Source organism: Brachyistius frenatus, unplaced genomic scaffold (genome assembly GCF_029030835.1).
Source record: "Brachyistius frenatus isolate BFR_SWC_R1_liver_20210118 unplaced genomic scaffold, ASM2903083v1 Contig_81, whole genome shotgun sequence".
Lineage (NCBI taxonomy): Eukaryota > Metazoa > Chordata > Actinopteri > Embiotocidae > Brachyistius > Brachyistius frenatus.
In genome coordinates this window covers 1,057,776-1,078,388 of record NW_027210680.1, presented here as the reverse complement: position 1 = coordinate 1,078,388, position 20,613 = coordinate 1,057,776, and the positions used below count along the sequence as shown (strand labels likewise).

Genomic DNA, 20,613 nt, shown 5'->3' with positions numbered 1-20,613 from the left:
GCAGTCCAAGAGAGCTGGGTTTAATCAGAGAGATTTACTGCCTCCTGAAAGTTTTTTTCTTCCCTCCAGAGGTTAAAGAGACACTTCTCCCATCCTCGCTGTTCCCACTCAACACCATACAGTGCACACAATGGAGTCATCAAGAATGTCACACGGACACACAGATAACGGAGCAGGAAAGAAAAGTCAAGATTAAGGAACAGTGGGAAGTAGCATTCCTCTGCTGCTGATCCTCCGCTAAGCTTTCTCCTACTGAAGGGGAGCATATTGTAAAAATGTCCAAGTATGAGCTCTCTGGGGATTGGATCCAATCATCAGACTCATTTTCAAAGCTACAGCAGAAAGAGTGTATTAAAGTGAGAGCGAGGAAGGGAGGGGAGGAGGGGGGGAGAGACAAAACATGACAGTGATGAGCTGAAGAGTGGGAGGTCTGGAGCAACAGAAGAACAAACACACCGACTGTAGGGAAAAAAAAGAAGTGATTTGCAAGATGACTGAAAAAGACGTGCTGTTTGGCCACCATCAATGCAGATGAAATACCTCCACACATGATGCCCGACAACGTTCAATCAGTCACAGTGAGAGAGAGGCCTGCCAGAGAGTTTGATTTCTATGTTAATTTCTAGATTTCTGCCAGCTGTGCCGGGAGGTGGGTGGAGTGGGGGGCGGGGGACTCCCAAAGGCTATAAAACCAAATTTAACACAAACATGCACTCCTACATATAGGACCCTCCCAACATAGGGCTCCATTTACAGAACATTTACAACTCAGTGGCACTTCACAAGAGATAACAGCTGTTATATTAATCTTATCTCAATAAAAGTACAATCAAGAACAAGTCTGTGGAAACATACCTTCACATTACAGCTGGCTGATAGGATTTTTTTTTATATATATATATATAACATTTGAATCTAGTTACTAAGTGGGTAAAGGCAAATAATAGCACAGTTAAAACAGTCTGATAAGTTCAGGAAATGACATCGCTAAGACCCAGAAAAGAAAAAAATGAATGCCATGTCACAATATTAAAGTATCCAAAGACTGACAATACCTAGTCTCATGTCACAATATGTGTTATGATGTTGATATATTGCTCAGCCTAACAGCATATCAAACTGAATGTATTTATTCACTGATACTGTACATGTTATACGAGGGATACGTCATGTTTAAACATTCGAATAGTATTTTAAATATAAAAGAAATCCATGAGTATCCGTAATTATCATTGTTCCTTATTTTGTAATACGTCACTCCCGTCAGAAGGTGGTGGTAATGCACACAAAAGCTGTTCGCTAGCTGCCATTTAGCAGCATAAGGAGAAGAAGAACACGTTGCCAACAGGCTCTGGAGCTTTGCAGGTAAAATTGCGTGACGCTATGAGATCAGATGTCGCAGTGTGAACAGCAGAAACATGCAAATATGACAGCCGACAAAAATATCTCCTTCAACAACCCGTAACATGTAAGCAATCTTTCAACCAACCGGTCACCCAAAGATCAGTCCAGATTCCCCTATCGCGAATTTAAAAAGTAAACCCAAAACAGGAAAATAAGTTTTATGAACACTTCCAAAGAAAGCCGCTCAACAGCGGTTATTGTACAAAAATATATTGGCTCTAAAGTATCTGAAATATAAATATAAAAAACAGTACGCTACCACCTTCTGCAAAAAGATGTGAAGCAATACCCAACAAAAGATACCAGGCTGTACAAAGGTCAAACCCGTGTCAGCGTGGAGAACCTCACGGAGCACGACTCGGCCGTCAGTGACACAACATGTCAGGAACATGCTGAAAAACTCTTGCAGCCGGCTCCCTGGAGACCATCTTATCTCCGGCAACTACACAAAAGGGATGTAAGTGAAAGCAAAGATGGAGACAGATGCAGAGGAAAGCAATGAGGGGGGAAATGAGTGGAGGGCGATGAGAAGGAGAACAGTGGGAATGAGAACAAAAGCCCCATTGACAAGGGGTGTGCAAACAGCTAAGGTATGGACCTATAGGATGCCTGGGAGATGCCCAATATTGACCGCATGTCTTCGACCCAACAGAGAGGAAGGCAGAAAGGATTGAGGCCTCCTAATATTAGTAACACCATCGGAGAGGGATTTCTCTGTGATCTCATGAATTTAGGACTCCTAACAAAAACCTTGTTCTCAGGCTTGAAGCTGGGACGAGGAAGCGACGAGCTAGCACAAAAGCTTTCTGTGAAAGAGTGCACATATTACACTCGTTACATCTGTCTGAGACTGTAACCAAGTGAGATTAAAGAAATGGGATTTTTTTTTTTTTTTAATGGCTGAAGACTGATACATAGCTTACTTCTTACTACGGCTGACAGTCTCACACCAGACACAGAAGCACCTCACAGCTGCGTGATTGGTTGCGTCCTGCAGCAATGCTGCAACAGAGGACTCTTAGATGAAAGATCTTAGCTGCATATGAGTGATGGCAGGAGATGACATTACTGAATCTGCTATTTTTGGAAAATATCAGGAAACATGTGGGCCAGCGTTTCATCTTGCTTCCTATTTTCAAGGAGCTTTTTGTGTATATGTGGATATGGATGAGGCCATGTTCTGCTGCCAGCCCGTCAAGTGTGGTGTTTGTATGTCAGTATGAACTCCAGTGCCCCACATTAGAAAGGGAAATGCAAATTTTTTTTCACAACCTTTTCACAGAGATAGATTATCACACAGCCTACCAGACATACTCTTGGTTCAGGGACAGCTCAGCCTCTGTTTGAATTGACTTTTTAATTAAAGCCAAAAGAGATATGATTGTGATCCAGGCCTGACTGAGTATCTAATTATGACAACTACAATTCCATATTTTTGTATGATTTTTTTTTGTGGGTTTTTTTGTACAGTTTCCTTTGATGACTATTTAGGACACCTTTCTATAGCATGTTTTATTTCTGGGGACAAGAGTGTCAGTGTAGATTGTCTGTGGCCTTGACAAGAAACCTCTTCATCTCCAGCCTGAACAAAGTACTACAGATTACATTTGGTTTTCATTTAGAATTACAGTTTGCCTGCAACCTCTCTCACCAATAGTCCGTCTATCTGATAAAAAAAAAAAAAATCAGTAAGCGTTCATCATTAATAATCAATGACGCATCCTGTTATATAATGGCACTGTAACTAAGTTGTCTGCTGACAGTAGTTTTAAACTTCAGACATGTCATCCCTGCAAAGACAATTTGCAGTAAAAAAAAAAAAGGTTTTGTATAAAAATGTAAAGCTGCCTTACATATTCTGTCAACATAATGAAGAAACGTTCATTAGGACAATACAATATCCACGCCTGACAACTAACGCATGATTAGGGATGGGGATTATGTCTAAAATCCTGTCACTGTATATTTGATCTGATATCATGATACAGCTACTTCTTGTGGAAAAATTGAGGGTCGATTTAAAGATAAAATAGGATAACAGGGTCTGAATTATTTTTTTCAATCCATTATATGAAAATCATATTTCATTTAATTAATATCCAATATTTCAATAAAGCCATCTTGCACAACTAATTGAAACAGTACCTAAATTGGACACCAGATATATTAAAAAAATATAGCTACTTTCTCATTAAAATATTATCATTTATGTTGTCTCATAATATTTAATGTTTAAGGCACTCAAGCACTCGGAAAAGGTTAGGAAAACATTGTAATCTTTGGCAAATATTGAAAAAGGCATCTTAGACCTGACAACATGTGGGACGCACAACACAACCCATTCCTCTGTCAGTGTCCTGTGTTTTGGACACCCGGTCAACCGCACCAACCTCCTCTTTACGACTTGTATTGTTGGACAGTGGAACTGGGTGGGCAAGGTGTCAACAAAAAAAACGGCCAGTAACTGCATCTCCTCCAACATACATATATCTGGCAAAGAAAACAATAACTATATTCATGTGTTTTCTGAAATTTGACTTATTTAACTTGATGTTAACGGTGATAAAAGTCCCTGCACAACATTATAGGTAGGACAGCCTGAAGTGTTTAGGCCCCATCAAATGACGGTGAAAACAGCGGGACTCTGTAGGCCGCGCAGGATTGCAGGAGTTTGGATCATCTGTGTGTCTGTGCATGTCTGACACAAAGCGACTAATTTCACTCCAGTCTGCAGTTGCCTCTCATTGAATGTGAAAGCTCTAAACCATGTACTCCACCGGACCGGCTCGACTTGACATTAACAGTCCACTTCTGAACAAGGACTTGAGGCTACAAGAACGAAAAAAAAACAGCAGCACCATTTGAAACAGTACCGGCATGCAGGAAGGGCCGACTTTCATGTAAGAGTTAACCTGTTTGTGTGCTTTGTTTTTGCATTTATAAGAGCTGTATTTGTTTAAGGGTCTTTAGGTCAAATACAATCTCATTTGCCTCTCGCATGGCTTTCGCTCTCGGCTTTGTTAATGTGACTATATTTTGTGGAACAACAACAGATAATGAAGCTATAGAAGCCACGTGCAAATGTTCCTGAGGCCTTACGTGACAGTCATGAGTCACGGCCGCACCTGAGCAGCCAAATGAAAGAGCTCGGTACGACTTATTTGGATACCGTCATGGTTCAATATAACGCAGGAGTATTGTTGCTTCCTCACTGCGGTGTGTAGGATCACTGTAGCATGGACTGGACACGCACATGTATTTATATATTAGTGCACACACGCACGCACGCACGCGCGCGCGCGCGCACACACACACACACACACACACACACACACACACACACACACACACACACACACACACACTATTTGCTTCCTACCTTTGACTTGATTTCCATTAAACAAATTCATGACATTGACCTGCAGTCAAATCGAGCAGACGAAACAAACAAATCAGCCACATCGGGCTGAAACACTCACAGACTCACAGGTTTGCAGGATATCAATACCACACTCATACCATTTTAAAACCATCTGGATAAAAACATTGCTATGTTGTTGAGCTAATTTTGATTCATTTGTGACATCGTAGATAAAAAAAACCCTTTGAGGAAAGTTTCTCAGTGTGTGTCCTAATTCCCTCATTATTTGACACCATTCGCTGAACCGACTATATCCATCCTTTCACACCCTAACATGGCTTTTAGGAGAGAAAGAAAAATCTATATTTCAAGTCCTGTTTCATTTACACCTGTCAATCACTTCCCATTCTTCAAATTACAACAATCAGCACCTCTTTTTTTCTTTCTTCATCTCCGGTGAGTACACTCCAAGATTCACCCTGTTTATATTCTTCTTCCATATTCTTAAAAATTTCCGTTCCCTTAAAAAATGATGTCTGGATAGAAAACTACATCACATAAAATATGTCTGACTTAAAACAAGTTTAGATAAATTAACCTCCATTTAAGGACTTTACATAAATGCTAAAGTTGCTCGTGATCTGCTGGATCGGTTCGCGAACACATTTGATAAATCAGCTTTATAATGTGACGTGTCAATGTTAGGCCTGTCATGCTGCCTTCAAATGAATAAATAAATGTTATTGCGGGTGTAGTTTCTTTTTAAGCCGTTTCTACTATTTAATCGCCCTGCTATTAAGCATGCTGTTTGGTTGTACTGCAGCAAAAGGCCAAAGTGGTGGTTAATATCCCGTTAGCAATAACAAAGCATCTGCTATGTTAACAGCCAACATGGAAGATCTAAAGAGCGCTCGGGTGCTGACAAAGAATATTGATACAGAACAAGCAACTTGTGTTTTTCTCTTTCTCTGGGCTCAAACCTTCAGAATGTGTGTGACGCTAAATTCGAACCTGTTAAGGTGATAAATACTCAAATAAATCACAACCTCTGCAAGGTGATCTGTCCTTGAGCTGACTGCAGGTACTTTCTGTAGACAACAAAACATTGATGTTAGCATGTATAGAGACTTCTCCTTCCTTGGAGAAAATTAAAACAAAAACACTTTCAAGCCCCAGTACAACTCTAAATGACTACAGCTCTCGTCTGACAGCTCGTCTTAAAACAGATGAAGGTGTAGAAAATCTGAGTCGGGAACAATAACAGTCGGGGGCAAACTTTTTATATCCACATAAAGACAGGCTCTGTAATGCCACAACTAAAGTAGCAGACCCTAGCAGCTTACTATCACTCCATCTCTGGTTGCATACGCACAAGCGTACGCTATTCAGCGCTGCCCACAGGACTCCGCTGCCTTGTTGGCCAGTGGTGCTGCACTCGTGACAGGCCAGACGGCACGAACCCAGCTGTAAAAAAAAAAAAAAGAGAGGCTGTAGCGATCTCTATACAAATACCTCAGTCAGCACTTTGGTACTCTAAAAACAGATGATGTCTGAGCAAATGAGTGTAATTTACAGTAAAGCAGGCCAGGGTTTACATTGGGACAGTCTACAACTCCAACTGTGCTAATGTGTCCTCTATTCTACTTACTAGTCTTTTAAAGGATATGCCTTTTATTGTGAATATTTACACTATGGTCTCCATAGTACTATTATTTCCATGTTGCCATATACAAACTGAATATTTACTTGGTGTATTGTTTGTAGTTTTTCAATAGATTGGAGTTACATTTAGCAGCTGAGTGTCTCCTGAACATTCAAACATGACTGACCATGAAAATAATTTAGCTCACGTAAGATTTGACACCCCCCCTCCTTTTGACTGCAGGGATTTGGGCAAATAAAGACAAACCGAGTTAACCCCCTCGGCTTTATCCTGCCTGTGTTAATGACCCGGTGACCCACTGTCTAAAACAGGGGGCTCTGCTTGCGGCAACACTGACGCCCTCCAGGTCCCCAACACTAATCCCAGGATCAATGATCTCGATGTCAATACGACCTCACTTCCTGACACTTATGGACCTGTGATACTTGATCCACATTATAAATTAGTGTGTTCATGCAGATGCTTTGGTGTTACTGAGAAAAAAAAAAACTGTGTCAGTAATTTCCAAATTCCAATAAACTGAAAGTACAACATAAAAGGAAATTGACAATGGAGAAAAAAATATTTTCTTGGTCAGAAGATGGAAGAAAAACAAGCAAATCCAAAACCTGATTTGAGCCCGTATCCTTCCGCCATTTGACCGAGAGAACAAAGACATCGTATCCCCTGCCATCCCAAATTTGACCCTATGATGGAGGATTTAAAGTGCAAGTGACAAAATAGGAAAAACACTCAATAATTCAGCAATCAGTATAGTATTTTGTGGCCCGGCTTTGATTCACCAAAGCAGAGTCAGTGCTTCTACGCAAGAAGATAAAAGACATATTTTTGCATTTATATTTGAGGGGAGGATATCAATAATTCAAACATGAATCATCATTCATAGCTGGAGGGACCTTAGTCAATCTTTCTAGGTAGCATGAGCCCTGTGTTGCACATTATGTACAAGAGGTGCTTTTGTAGTTGTATTACAAATTATGTTATGTGGCAATTTCAAAATGATAAAAAGTGACACATACAATTTGCCTGTCACAGGATGAATGCACTATATTATGATACTATGATGATTAATGACAGACATGCTTAATATTGTCACAATAGGAATTAAGATGATTTCCAATATCAATCTGCTGTTCATTTTCTTGATTAATCCATTATTATGTCACAATTTACTTTTTAATATTATTAATTTTGTCTAACAGAAACAAAACACAAATGATTGATGTTAAATTGCAGAAGGGCAAAAAAGGACAAATATTTACATCTGAGAAGCTGGAATCAGGTTTACCTAAATTTCTGAAGTGGTGAATACATTATTGAAATCATTGCAGATTACATTTCACCCCACTGTTTCAGCTCTACTTAACAAATGAAGAGTGACCAATAAAATTACCCTCAAGTTGACTAAACAGCTCTGATGCTCTCAAGAAAACACCACAGAAAACACCACAGATTATGAGCCCACTGCTGTTTACTGCAACAGTACTACTGATTGTATTGTGGTTCCATATTTCAGCCTGCTTCTTGGTCTTTCTCCCTAATATTATTTCAATCATTTAAAAAGTATTTCTTACACTATTTATACACAAGAGACACAGAAAAAGATGAGAATGGAGGTAAAGAGAAAGATGACTTGCAAACTGGTCGCTGCTGCAATATTTATGAAGTGAATAGTGGTCCACAATGTGACCGCCCTCCAGTGCAAAAGAAGAGATGTATGTCCTATTCTTTTTGATCTATTGATTGTATGTGAGGCGCAAAATACATCAGTCATGTCTTCCCTCAACTAATGTGTCTTTTGAGGGCGGATAAAGATTGATGTAGGGATCTTCACATCAAGACAGGGCCATATTTAACACCATGAAAATACAACGTATTATAAAATAAATCAGGTGATATATCAGGATATGTGTACAAATAAACAATTAAACTGGTTGAAACTTTTATGAATCAATTCATGTGTTCAAGAAAGTCACACACACACACACACACACACACACACACACACACACACACACACACACACACACACACACACACACACACACACACACACACACACACACACACACACAGTATGGGACAATACAAAAAGAAAATGGCGGTATTAAATGTATGCTAACCTAAAAACTGACAGTTAACGTGACCCAACAGTTACAGGACACACCCTCGTCACCTGATAGCTCGTGTTACCTGGTTATGTAAGTGTGTACATAGAGGAAACCACCATGGGAAATGTATGCGATACCCATTTTAGCAAAGAAGCTGCTCTTCCACCTGTTAATGGACCTTTTGTGGGGTGAATAACTCCGAGCTAATATAACACATATCTGTAACGGATGACTGGCTCAAATGAATATATAACAAAGCAAAAGAGTTTCCTAAGCTTGTGCAGTCATCAAAACCTATGAGGCTCTTCCTTCTTTCTTTTTGCCCTTTATGGGTAAATATTGCTAGTAATATGAAGTACATAGATATGGGCTGCATCTATTTGAAAATATGAAGTGGGTTTATGAGAAAGACCAAAACAACACAGTCATCCAGGAGTCATCTTCCCCAAAAGTTGCATAAAAACAACAGCAAAAAAGAGATATTTGGTGCTTGCAGCCAGCGGGTAAAAAAAAAACCAAGTGCTGGCTTGTGTTTAGCTGGGTAAAGGTTAAATGGGCTTTGTGAGTCATGGATCAGAGCGGAGAGTGGAGGAGAGATGGAGTGGGCTGAGGGTCAATACCAGCAGTGTGCATACGGTGGGAAAAAGCTGGGAGGACACAGGGGAAAAGAAAGCTGGGCAACTAGGCGTAATGCAGAGTTGTGTGCATCCCTCCCAGGCATGGAAGTAATTACAATTTAAAGAATGTGGACGGGTTCAAATGTCATATTTTATCACATCACTTTTACGGCAACAAAAAGCTTGTGTTCATGGCATTTCCATAGCAAAACATGTAATCATATTGGTATCAGCTGGAGGGGGGGGGGGAAAAAATTGCATAACAATCTATATAACTAAGCTATCAAATGAAGGCAATAATGCCAAAAACATTACAAATAAAATGCCACACTGTCACACTCTGGGTTATTTGCCATGTATTTCCACAAGACAGGGAAAAAGACATCAGACAGCTGCCTCAACAAAACTATAGCTACTGGTTCAAAGCAATGTCATTATAGTATCTGGGTGAAAGTGCAAGAAGAAACAGTTTGCTTATTAAGAAAAATGTTAAGCACAATATCTTCAGTAGGAGAGATAACTACAAAATGAATTATTATTTGTAAGTAACATCATTTTCCTGCTTCCAAGTCATAAATGGTTTCTGAGGTGTAATTAAAAAGCTCAGAGACTGTTCCTGTTGCATAGGAACGGAGTGCAGCACAGTAATGTGCATGAAGCAGGGGAAGTAATCATTTTCGTGAACAACTATTCCAAATTAATTCCCTTGATATAAACATTGGCATGATAAACATCTGTGTTACATATGTTTTCGTGACCACGGGTATGTGTGCATTGGCGATTTCATAATGGACCTGAAACTTGAGCTGAGAGCACACATCGAAGTTTGTGTCCAATTCAAGTAATTGGCAACAGAGAGTCTTTAATGCTTCAGAAAGCCTCATGCAATGAAGCAATGAACCAGGCGACATGTTTTGACTTTCATTGACGTCTTAAGACGGAAGAACGTCACTGTCCGAGACCGAAGAGAGGGAATGAGGTCAGGAGCGCAAACAAGAGCGCCGTGAATACTTCCCCAAGGGTCAGACTGTCAACACCGGGTTCGACTGCGACGTTCTGAGGCGTTTGATGGAAAACATTCGGTGCAAACGACACCCCCACTCACAGTGTATTGAAAATGGGCAACTTTCTCACTCACAACAGCAAAATTGTTGCTCCCTACCTCTTACTAATTGGATTTGACTCTGTGACTTTTTTCTATTCCGCAAAATGAATCTAAAGCTGAAAGTTCACCATTTAGACACAGAGGAGGAGATAGAGCAGAAATCGCAGATGGTGTGTGATACGTTTACACATCGGGACTCACAGCGAGCGTTCCACACGTTGCAGGAGGACGAGGGGCGGCGCATCACTGCACAAGGAGATTGCTGTGAGGGGGGATAGTGGCCAGATTTAAATCCAGTATGGTTTTTGGTTGACATGGGTGCCGTGTCTGAACTTTTTTATCCCATCTACAACCAAATAATAGTTAAGATGAACATACTGTGTATCCCAATTGTGCAGTGGCATCCAAAAGCTGTCATTTTCAGGAGACTTGTTTTAAGCTGATCATCTCAAATATGAAAGATTCTACAATATTTTGTGTCAGAGAAACATTGGTCAAACAAAATGGTTAATATCAAAATGTTTTTACAGTTAGGTGGGTGGAAGCTTCAGTCCTTGTCTGACTGTCAAGATGTTGACAAATGTGAACACAGAGATCCACAAAAAAAACCTGATTCATGCTCAACTGATGTGCAACAGCATAACCGAGAAAAAAAATCAACTCGGGTAGAATCAACCAAAACGTAATATTTACTGTAATATTACAAACCTACAGAGGAGTCCTCTTACACCTTCTGTTAAAGTGGAAGTGTCTCATATCGCATGTCAAACTGCAATAACCTAAAGTGCTACAAAAGCAGCAGCAGCAGCAGCCAGGGATGCATTATGTCAGGGAGCAAAAGGCCTAGGTGAGTAACCCAGCCTCACTCTGATGGGAGTATACAGAGTATCCGGCAGCCCAAAAACCAGCCAGCTCAGCAGTTTGAAGGGTGAAAGAGACAGAGAAGACAGTGCAGCTAATGTGGCAGGGTGCAGCCTTCCTACTGATGTGAAATGCCATTGGCTTATACGGGCAGACATGCAGAAGCATCGAATGATGCTGAGTAAGGATAAAAAAGGAAATTACTTATCCTATAGTAAGTCATACACATGAGTCTACATCAGGTCAGCTGACATAGAAAAAGTACTTTTAAAATGGGTTGATGTAGTGTTTATACCTGAAGGGCAAATTATTATCAAACACACTTGTATTTCCAGTGTGAAGAGATTTTGTTACGATATGTAAAATGCTTCTACATCCGCTCCTATGGTGACAATGCAAGAGCTGAGCTGTTTCCAACTTTGCGGGAGTTTCCATTCACGCTGCATAGTTTGGCCATGTGAGCATGTAGCTCATTCAGTTCAAATCAAATTTAAAGTTTCAAGTATTCAAAGATGACAAAGATGGCAGATGTCTCTGTTTTTTTTTTTCTCTCTTTAAGGCCTCCAGATATTACAGCCTGCCCGTCTTTAATTGGTTTATCAGTTAACAGGAGCATCTTATGCTGATAGATGGGTTTTTCCACACTGAGAACGGCGTCTGTTCTCAGTCCTCCTCATCTGCTCGCTGCCCCGTTTATCTTCTTCTACAAAGACATTCTTTCAGTACGCGGAGGACTCTCACTGAAGGCGGGCTGGCCTCAGAACGGCCTGCACTGGGGTCAGACGAGTAGGATCGAGGACACATGCAGGCTCCATTGAACTGGAGCCGCTTTTCCAATCTCGTGCACGTATTGATGATTAGCAGATGATCAACGCGAAGTGTCCCCTGAACAACTGGGCGCCAGACTGAGGTTCTGTAGAGAAATAAAACGCACCCTAAGGTGTAGGAAATGACACCCATCTTGGTCCTGTGTAGGTATGGTATGAACACCGTCTGCCTCGGGCCAGTGAAACAGCTTAAAAAGCAATACATAATTACACACTCTACAAATGATGCGTGAAGTCCTTAAGATACATTTCCCATCAAAGCGTGCTCTTCTCAGGGCTAAGGGGGAAAAAAATTCGACCTCAAAATGCAGCTTTCGTCTATAAAGTGCAGATGCAGTTCTCCACAACAGCATACAAAGTGGAAGAAAAAAAAAAAAAAAACTGTCATAGCTGACTGATTCAATTATACCCTGTAAAAACATCTTTAATAATCACCGTTAAGGCTGGGTTGGTTCACACCCGTCATGTGATGCCGGTGCATTGATCCAATTGGTTGTTTGGTGTGATAAGAGCAGCTCTTTAATGGCTTCTTTGACCTAAATCCTCACTAATCATTTTAGAGCTGTGACAAAGATTCTGGTGGATGGGGGTAATATTATTCTTAAGCCTCCTGTACAATGACATAAGCTCACACCACTGGGATTTGAAAACTCCTCCTTTGTTTCTTCAACACTGGTTTAAAAAGTAAGAGCATGCACAGTGCATCACCATATGGCCTCGATAGTTTTAAAACTATTTTGATTTTTTTTTCCCCCTCTCTTTTAAAGAGCTAAAATCGTATTTCTTTCATTAAAATAATTCAAATGTTGAGGTTGATTTTGATTCTTAATAAAGCTTTATTAACTGTGAAAAGTGTGTAATAAAAAGGAAATGGTGGCCCGTGAAGTCCTCCCTTCAAAAATAAAAAAAAACATGAATAAAAAGACCTCAATTTGAGGGGGTGGCCTTTTTCTTATGCTGTTCAGTGGTTTTAACGTAGCTCAAATGTAACTGCAGTGAAAAGAAATAATCTTTGCCTACATATGGATCAGTGTATAAAATTAAACCAGCCGTTCAGACAGAAATGCTGACACGTTTTTACACTCAGCAAGTGATAGCTACTACCAGTCTGGCAACTCCTCTGCTCTCACCCACTCTCCCATCTGTTGCCCACCTGATCCACACACACAACTCGTCATCTGCGGCCGATAAGCAGACCCGCACCGACTGATGGCACTCTATTTTTAAAAAGAAAAAAAGAAAAAAAAAAAAGCCTGATAAGAGCCCTAAAAACGTGTATGAGCTAAGAAAAGTGTAATTATTTACCTTTTCCGCAATTTTTCCGTGTCATTGAGTCCACGGTTAAAGAGTCAGTGCATGTGTACGAGTGTGCCAGTAGTTCAGGAGCAGCGTGCCGTGTCTCCTTTTATTAATCACCGGTCTCTTGCTCTACTTCCGATGTGTCCTGACACAGCTGGCGATCGCAGCAGCGCGTCGTTCTTCTCCTCTCCATCCTTCCTCACTTTGCACTGCAGCTCTGGTTTCCTTCTGCTCAGTAATTCCACTTGTCTTCTCCACACTTCATTCTCCAATATCATGCCTTCCTATTTGGCCTCTGCTTTCCCGTTTTTCCCGCATCTCCATTTTTCCTTTCCTTTCCTTTCCCACCAAAGCGTGGCATACACTCGTCAGTCCACTGTTTTTCCACACCTGGTCATGATAAGTAAGATGCTTTCCACTGAGGCGCCACAAACCACAAGGTCAGGGTTAGGAAAAGTTCCTCATTTGGCTGGCAATAAGTCATTTTACCCAAGTAACTACATGCATGTCACATAAGTTACTGAACATACGTTAAGAATGTTACGTTCCGTAAACAACTTACATTCATTAAAGGAATCAACATTAACTGTTCACATAACCTCCATGAGATGACCTCACTCTTCGACCATGGTCATGCGTGCGTGGACTTTCCACACCAATGCAAGGCAAAACGTGACACTGACACGGTGTACAGTAGTGGACGGACAACGGACGCAGCCGTCCCTTTCCATCTCCTTCCCTCCCTCAAGTCAATTGTAGACAAAACAGCTACATTCATGACTATAAACTATAAACTGTAAATACCCTTATATTTAGACACTGCGTGTGACATGTTGTGTGGGACTGTATGTTGCTTTTATTGTCAATTAATGTCGTGATCAAATTTTTTCAATCATCATTTGCGATCACAATTTCCAGGTCGATGGGGACATTAACAAATTGGTTGTTCCATCAGATTAGAGAATGCTTGGGGATTTGCCTGAAAAAAAAAAACATGAATCAATAATCAAAATATTTGCACATGAATTTGCTGCTTAAGCTCCAGTTTGTTGTTTAACAAATCACATTGGCAGAGAAAAACTCCCTTGAATTTACAGTTTCGGATTATTCAATGTAAACTGGAGTGCAGCGAAGTGTGTCCGATGTAGAAAAGTATCTGGATGATAAGATACCTGACGTTAAACAGCCTTGCTGAAATCACATCTGTCCGACACAACGCGGCTGATTTACTGTACTCGTGGCTCCTCGTCGTGAAAAACGAGGTCTCTCCTCTCTTCCATGAAAAACATCATCTTCTCAAAAAGGAAAAAAAAAAAAGCACACAACAACAAAAAACCATCCGTCTCGTACGGAAGCAGGAAGAACAACAGCATCTGCTCTCTGAGAAATCTACCAGCCGAAGCAGCATCTCGCACTCGAGCCACGGCTTCACCTCACTCCCATTTTCCAATTCAATCAATCTCCAGCCTCTCGTGCTAATTTAATATGTCCCTATTCCTTAATGAAAACTGCCACCCAAACATGTTCAGCTGCGAGCCGAGGGGCATGGCGAGGGTGGGGGCTGGTGTTTGTGCCTCCTCCCGCCCGCAAACACCGCCCCATCATCGCTGCAGGGAGCCGTTAACCCAAAGTGTACGGCGGGATCCACGGTGCTAATTGTGTGCATTTGGCTGCAGCCTCCTGAGCGGTCTCGGCAATATCTGGGAGGAGTTTATTCATTTAGACCGAGACGGGAACCCGGGATTGCTGCCCCTGATGACTTTATTAACATGTGCACCTGCATTCTTCCCTGCTTACGTGGGGACTGAACCATCGATCTCTGGGGATAAATGACACAAAAATAAGCAATGTTTCCTTGCTGTGCCTGAAGGTGTGCAGGGTTTGGAGAATCCAAACCACAATTTCGGTCGAGAATACAATGTTTCAACAAACAAATAATGTCTTGCCTCATAATATCACGGGCGTTAAAGCCAACGAGCCGAAACCTGAAACCCACCTACGGGTTTCAGCGTATATGTTGGCTAATATTAAATAATATTAAAACTTGTCCTAACAGAAAATAATGCAGAAAAACATACTTGGGGTAATTTTAAAATTCTTCTATTTGGGTTTTTGTTTTGTTTTGTTTTCATGGTGGTGGAACTTTCAAGTGAAGGTTACCGTTTCAATGAGTTTTAATGTTAAACTGTAAAATATCCTCCATCCATTACATATCTTTGTCATAAGTCTATGATTGCCACGTTTTATTACATTAATATCAGAATTGTTTTATTCCCTAAGATCAGTGTTGACCTAAAAATCTCATATCGTCCGTCTCTGGCAGCGGCAGTTTTCTAAAAATAATTGTGTATGTGCATCTTTAACTCTAAAATCTTTCATTGCTTTGCCGTTTTAACAACTGATTAACTGTCTTAAGTTATTTAACCAAGACAAAAAGCCAAGTGTTTGCAGGTTCATTGTTCCCAAGTGTAAAAAATTCATAGCTCTTCTGTGTTAAATAATATTTAATGCAGCGGGCATTAGGAGACAGTAACTCTACTTTCTGAGATTTTACAGAACAAACCACTACTAGGTGATTCATGAATAAAATAAAGAGGACTCATTTATTGATAATGTAAATACAAAAAAAATGTGCAACACTATTGCAAACAAACAAAAAAGGCATCATACAATTAGTTAGTTGCCAATTTAGATGTTTGGGGTAATGTACCTCAAATCTCATACTGCTTTTGAAAGTAAAAATGTTGTAAATATAAGATTTACAAGTAAAAACAAGCTGAAGTAGGCATAACAGACATCTCTTATTCAATCTATGAAGCAACAAGTTGTAGAGGATGACAGCGATTACACTGTCACACGTTTTTTGTTTTGTTTTCATGAAATATAAAAGATCTGACCTCACCCCCAGATCCCCGTACAGCCTGAAAGCAATGTGAATGAGTGCCTCGAGATTGTGACACCACTTAAGGCGTCAGCTGGGCAGAATGAGAATGCACCTAAACCGACCGTGAGCTCCGTCACCTGACTTCTCGGCTAATGGGCCGTGGATGAATGGGAGAGCGACGGTGACACCGCATTTGCCGTGAGTAATGGCTCAGTGTTGCCTCTGCACTGACAAGTCTGGGGAGTTGTCACTGGAGACTTGAAGTCATGTCGTCTCGCGTCTCACGGGGTGGTGGTGGTGGTGGTGGTGGGGGGGACACGGGCCGACAGTGGTCACGACGCCCACAGCGCCAGCACGCAACACCTGTCATGCCACAGGGCTACAATCTGATTTCTGATTTCTTTTCAAATATGAAATGCAGGAGAAAATTACTCTACTAAATTATAGCCAAATCAAAAATAAATGAGTACTTGGTCAAATGAGCACTTTAAACAAGCCAGACAGACATATTATGTTTGAATATAATACTTTTTTAACAGCAGAAATTTGGACTTGTCACTGTAAGAAAAACACAGGCGTTACTATAATAACAGTCCTCTTGTTCTATTTAAGTGTCTTAATGGACTTCAGCCATTATTTCATTGACATTTTTATACCCTACGCTTTTCCTTGAGACTTGTCAAAAAAAATTTCATCAAAAGACCTTTTTTGTGTGTGTGTGTGTGTGTGTGTGTGTGTGTGTGTGTGTGTGTGTGTGTGTGTGTGTGTGTGTGTGTGTGTGTGTGTGTGTGTGTGTGTGTGTGTGTGTGTGGAGTTTTACTGTTACAAAGCAAATAATTTAAAAAAAAGAAAAAAAAAGTGCTCTGTAAATTTTGCCTTCCCAGTAAGAGAGAAGACTCTGATAGACGCCTAAGCTACAACCACTTAAAATCTATTTTCTCTTTCTTCTTCTGACAGAAGATCCATTAACTGCATCTATTGGTTACCTTTTTCTATTTTAAAAGAAACGAAAGCGTGCGAGACAGCTCGAGTCAGACGTGCTTTCTTTGAAGTTTCAGCGCTCCTTACGGTCCCCCTCCCCCTGAATAAAGGAATACAAACTTGAAATGCCGACTGGGACTTTCAAAATGTAGGTTAGCGGGCTGATATTTGCATTGCCATTGACTGCAACAAGAAGCCTGCAGAGTTTGTTCTACGTAGAAGTGAAAGCGAAGCGGCTCGGGAGTCGCAGCCGGACTGGATGAGGATGACTGGGGGGGGGGGGGGGGGGGGTTAGGACAAGAGCGCGCCGTCATATTGTGTCACACAACGAGTGTTACAACAACAACAACAACAACAACAACAGCAGATGCTGACTGCAAATATCAACACGGCATGAAACGACTTATCGATTTCTCTCTCAGTGAGCGACACAAGCCAACCCTGCAGACTTACACGTGTCCGCTGCTCCAACTCACGAATACAGACCTTTAAAACCACGATGAGTACCATATGTCGCAACAATCAATATGACAGCACACCCGCAGCTGAATAGTATAAAATACCCTGTCACAGCTCACGCTTGACCTGCAACTGAGACCGTCACTATAACCCGGTGGTTGTGTTCACAATTCACTGACGCGATTTTTGTCTGCGAAACAGCAGAAATGTTTGAAAATGTCCACGTCACTCGCGTATAAGAAGCTAAAAGCAGAAGCCAATTTGGCCATTTTTGCTCGATAAGTGACTGAAATTGCCTGCTGACAATTTACTGTCGTCTGACTTATTGACTTCATCGGTTAAATTAATCGTTACGGCTCTCATCTTTAACGGCAAATGCTCATAACTGGGCTTGACGGTTCCCATAAAAACGGGGTTTTCCCGTGACAAATGATGAATTCAACTCACAAAGTCCATTTTAGTGACCGAATCTGAAAAAAGATTGTCTTTCCCATCGTGTCTTTAAACTCAGACGCGTCTCTTTGTGAAGAAAAAAACAAAAAACCAGCCGATTAGAATTAGATGACATTTAGAGGTGGGGGAAAGTCATATAAATATCACAAATAATTGTCCTGTGAAAGCCTGTCATTTTTTTTATTTTTATGCGCGTTAGAATCAATGATCGGTGCAGAGCAGCAGCCTCGCGAAACCTTGTCTCTTTTCTCCAGATCTCGCACATGAAAACGAGGCCCTGAAAGCGGTGCTCCCTTCCTTCAAATCCAAACACTTGAAATGACACCCGGAGGAGCCGAGCTGTTACAGCCGGCGGCATCACCAAGCGGACATCAAATGATCCGCCGAGCGCTGCGGGCCCTGTCTGCGCCGGCCGGCGGAAACAAAACCCCTGATGCACCGCCGCACAAATCCATTCAATACAACGAGACGTTGCTCTCCCGCCCTCCGGTTGCTTTGAAGGTTGCTCCTCGAGATGCAGTGCGGAGAGTGCACAAGACTGCAACGGTCCGTCTTTGATGCTCGGCAGAATCCACATTAAAAAAAAAAAAAAAAAAACCGACAGTCGGCTCCAGGCGCCTCCATATTGCTATATTATCTGTACCTGTTCATCCTAGAAAAGCATCATCACTGGGACGCTGTGGCAAATAGAAAAGGCTCCGATCCGACACGTTCGCCGCACCATTATTCTCAAGAGACAGATGATGATACTGCCGGGAGAATATTTAATCCTCATCTTTAGAAATAAAAAAAAAAAAAAAAATGAATGTTTAAACTCACCGTTTGCTGCAACCCGGCTGCTGCTGCTGCTGCTGCTTCCTCCTCCGTCTCTGAGTGTGTGTGTGTGTGTTGATGCTGCTGAAAACGATAAGGTGTGTGTGTGCGCGTGTGTGTGCGTGTATATGTGTGTGTGTGTGTTTGAGGTACCGTGCCCGGCTGGTGTGTCCGTCCCCCCTCAGCCGCTGCAACAAGCAAGCTGTGGTCCACACGGCTCCTCTCTGCTCTCCTCTCCTCCTCACCAGCTCTCTCCCCCCCCCCCCCGCTGTCAAAAACCAGCAGCGACTCAAAGATCGTCTATTCTTCACAGAAGACGACGCACTCACCGGCGAAAGAAAAGCGCTTGACATTGTGTCGTCCCCTTTTTCTTTTTTTTTTAAAAGCTCCTTTTCGATTTAAGTCAACATTTGCTGTCGGCGTTTTCAGCTGCATCCAGTTTCTCTTACATCGTGACCGTGTCCTATATTTCTATGCGCATGCAAACATATAGCCTGATAAAAAAATAAAAAATAAAAAAAAGTTTAACTTTCTTTTTTTTCTTAAGTAGCTCAATATTGATTAATATTAGTCTAAGTGTCTGTACAGGTGAATACACTAACTTCATAGAGAGTTATCTGATGTAACAGTTGCTGAGAAAGGATGGACTGGCCCGTTGTCTAAAAGTAGTTTCAATCTTTGCGACGTTGAGAATACACCAATTATTAATTGTAAATAGAAAATATATCAGAGTGAGACGTCTTTAATTTACAACGATCTTTCAGTCGCTCTCAATCTGATGCAGAAGGAGGAAAAAAATGGCAGCCGCAGCGACCCCTTTTTAATGAGCGGCAGCAGAAGGACCTGCAGAGAGATGCGTGAAATAAACAATAACCCTGCAGAGACGTCTACTGTTATCATTTATGGATCTTAATACAGGCTCTCCGAGTAGCAGGCCTATATTTCTATTAAAAAAAAAAAAAAAAATAAGTCTACGTCTGTGGTAACCATCAACAAGTTTTGTTTGTTGTTTGAATCTATTTGTCTTGTGTATTTATTTTCAAAATTAATCATTTTCCTCCTAAATTTTACCGAGATTGTTTTATATTAATCGTTGTTAAAGTTGGAATTTCTAGATGCGTTTTACATCGTTTTATAAAATGCTGTAACGTAGCAGTTTAATCACCGGAACTAATAAATTGTCAGACAGGAAACATGGACTGCGTCGGATACAAAACAAAAACTTGCCTGTCAAAATGTGCTGCTGCTTCTTGGATGTTTCCCAACGTCGGCTGTGACGCACACAGGTGTTTTCTCTGTCACCGTCACCGGACAGGTGGCGTATGTATGCGGACACAAAACGAGGCAAGTGCCGGTGTCAAAACACCGGACTGCGCGTCACTTTATAATTACCGGCCCCGCCAATCCATCTCATTTGGAGACGCCAGACCCTTATCTCACATGTCAGCCGTGCGCGAACACCTCTCAAGGCCGAGGGGGATTGAGTAAGGTGCCTCTAATAGTGGTGACGGGCCCTGGCCCTGGGGTGATGGGCCCTGGGGGGGGGGGACGGCTGCAACCAAAACGTCGCTAAACATGAAGTCCAAATATGTTGGGCGTGTGCGCAAAACTCATTTGTGGACCAGCTCACTAAATTAAATGCACCAATTGTTCTCCGTGGGTCCGACTACGCTGATCTTTAAAAAAAAAAAAAGACCTTAATTTTGACCCAGGAGACTTGAGTTTGCGCCGTGGCGCAGCCAGTGCTGTCTTGACACTCATGCAGTGCAAATAAG

General features: G+C 41.4%; 1 protein-coding gene across 13 annotated transcripts in view; it reads right to left on the bottom strand.

The window, feature by feature from the left end:
* LOC138627109 (neuronal cell adhesion molecule-like) overlaps nt 1-19,057 on the bottom strand; it is a 57,662-nt gene extending 38,605 nt beyond the window's left edge. For 10 of the 13 annotated variants that reach the window (XM_069709213.1, XM_069709219.1, XM_069709223.1 and 7 more), the window contains exons 1-2: nt 18,845-18,979; nt 6,109-6,229 (exon numbers count right to left, since the gene is read on the bottom strand). The gene's annotated coding sequence lies outside the window, so the exon portion shown is untranslated. The other 3 variants (XM_069709216.1, XM_069709217.1, XM_069709215.1) reach the window with 2 other exon arrangements.
* Nucleotides 19,058-20,613: the final 1,556 nt, after the last annotated feature.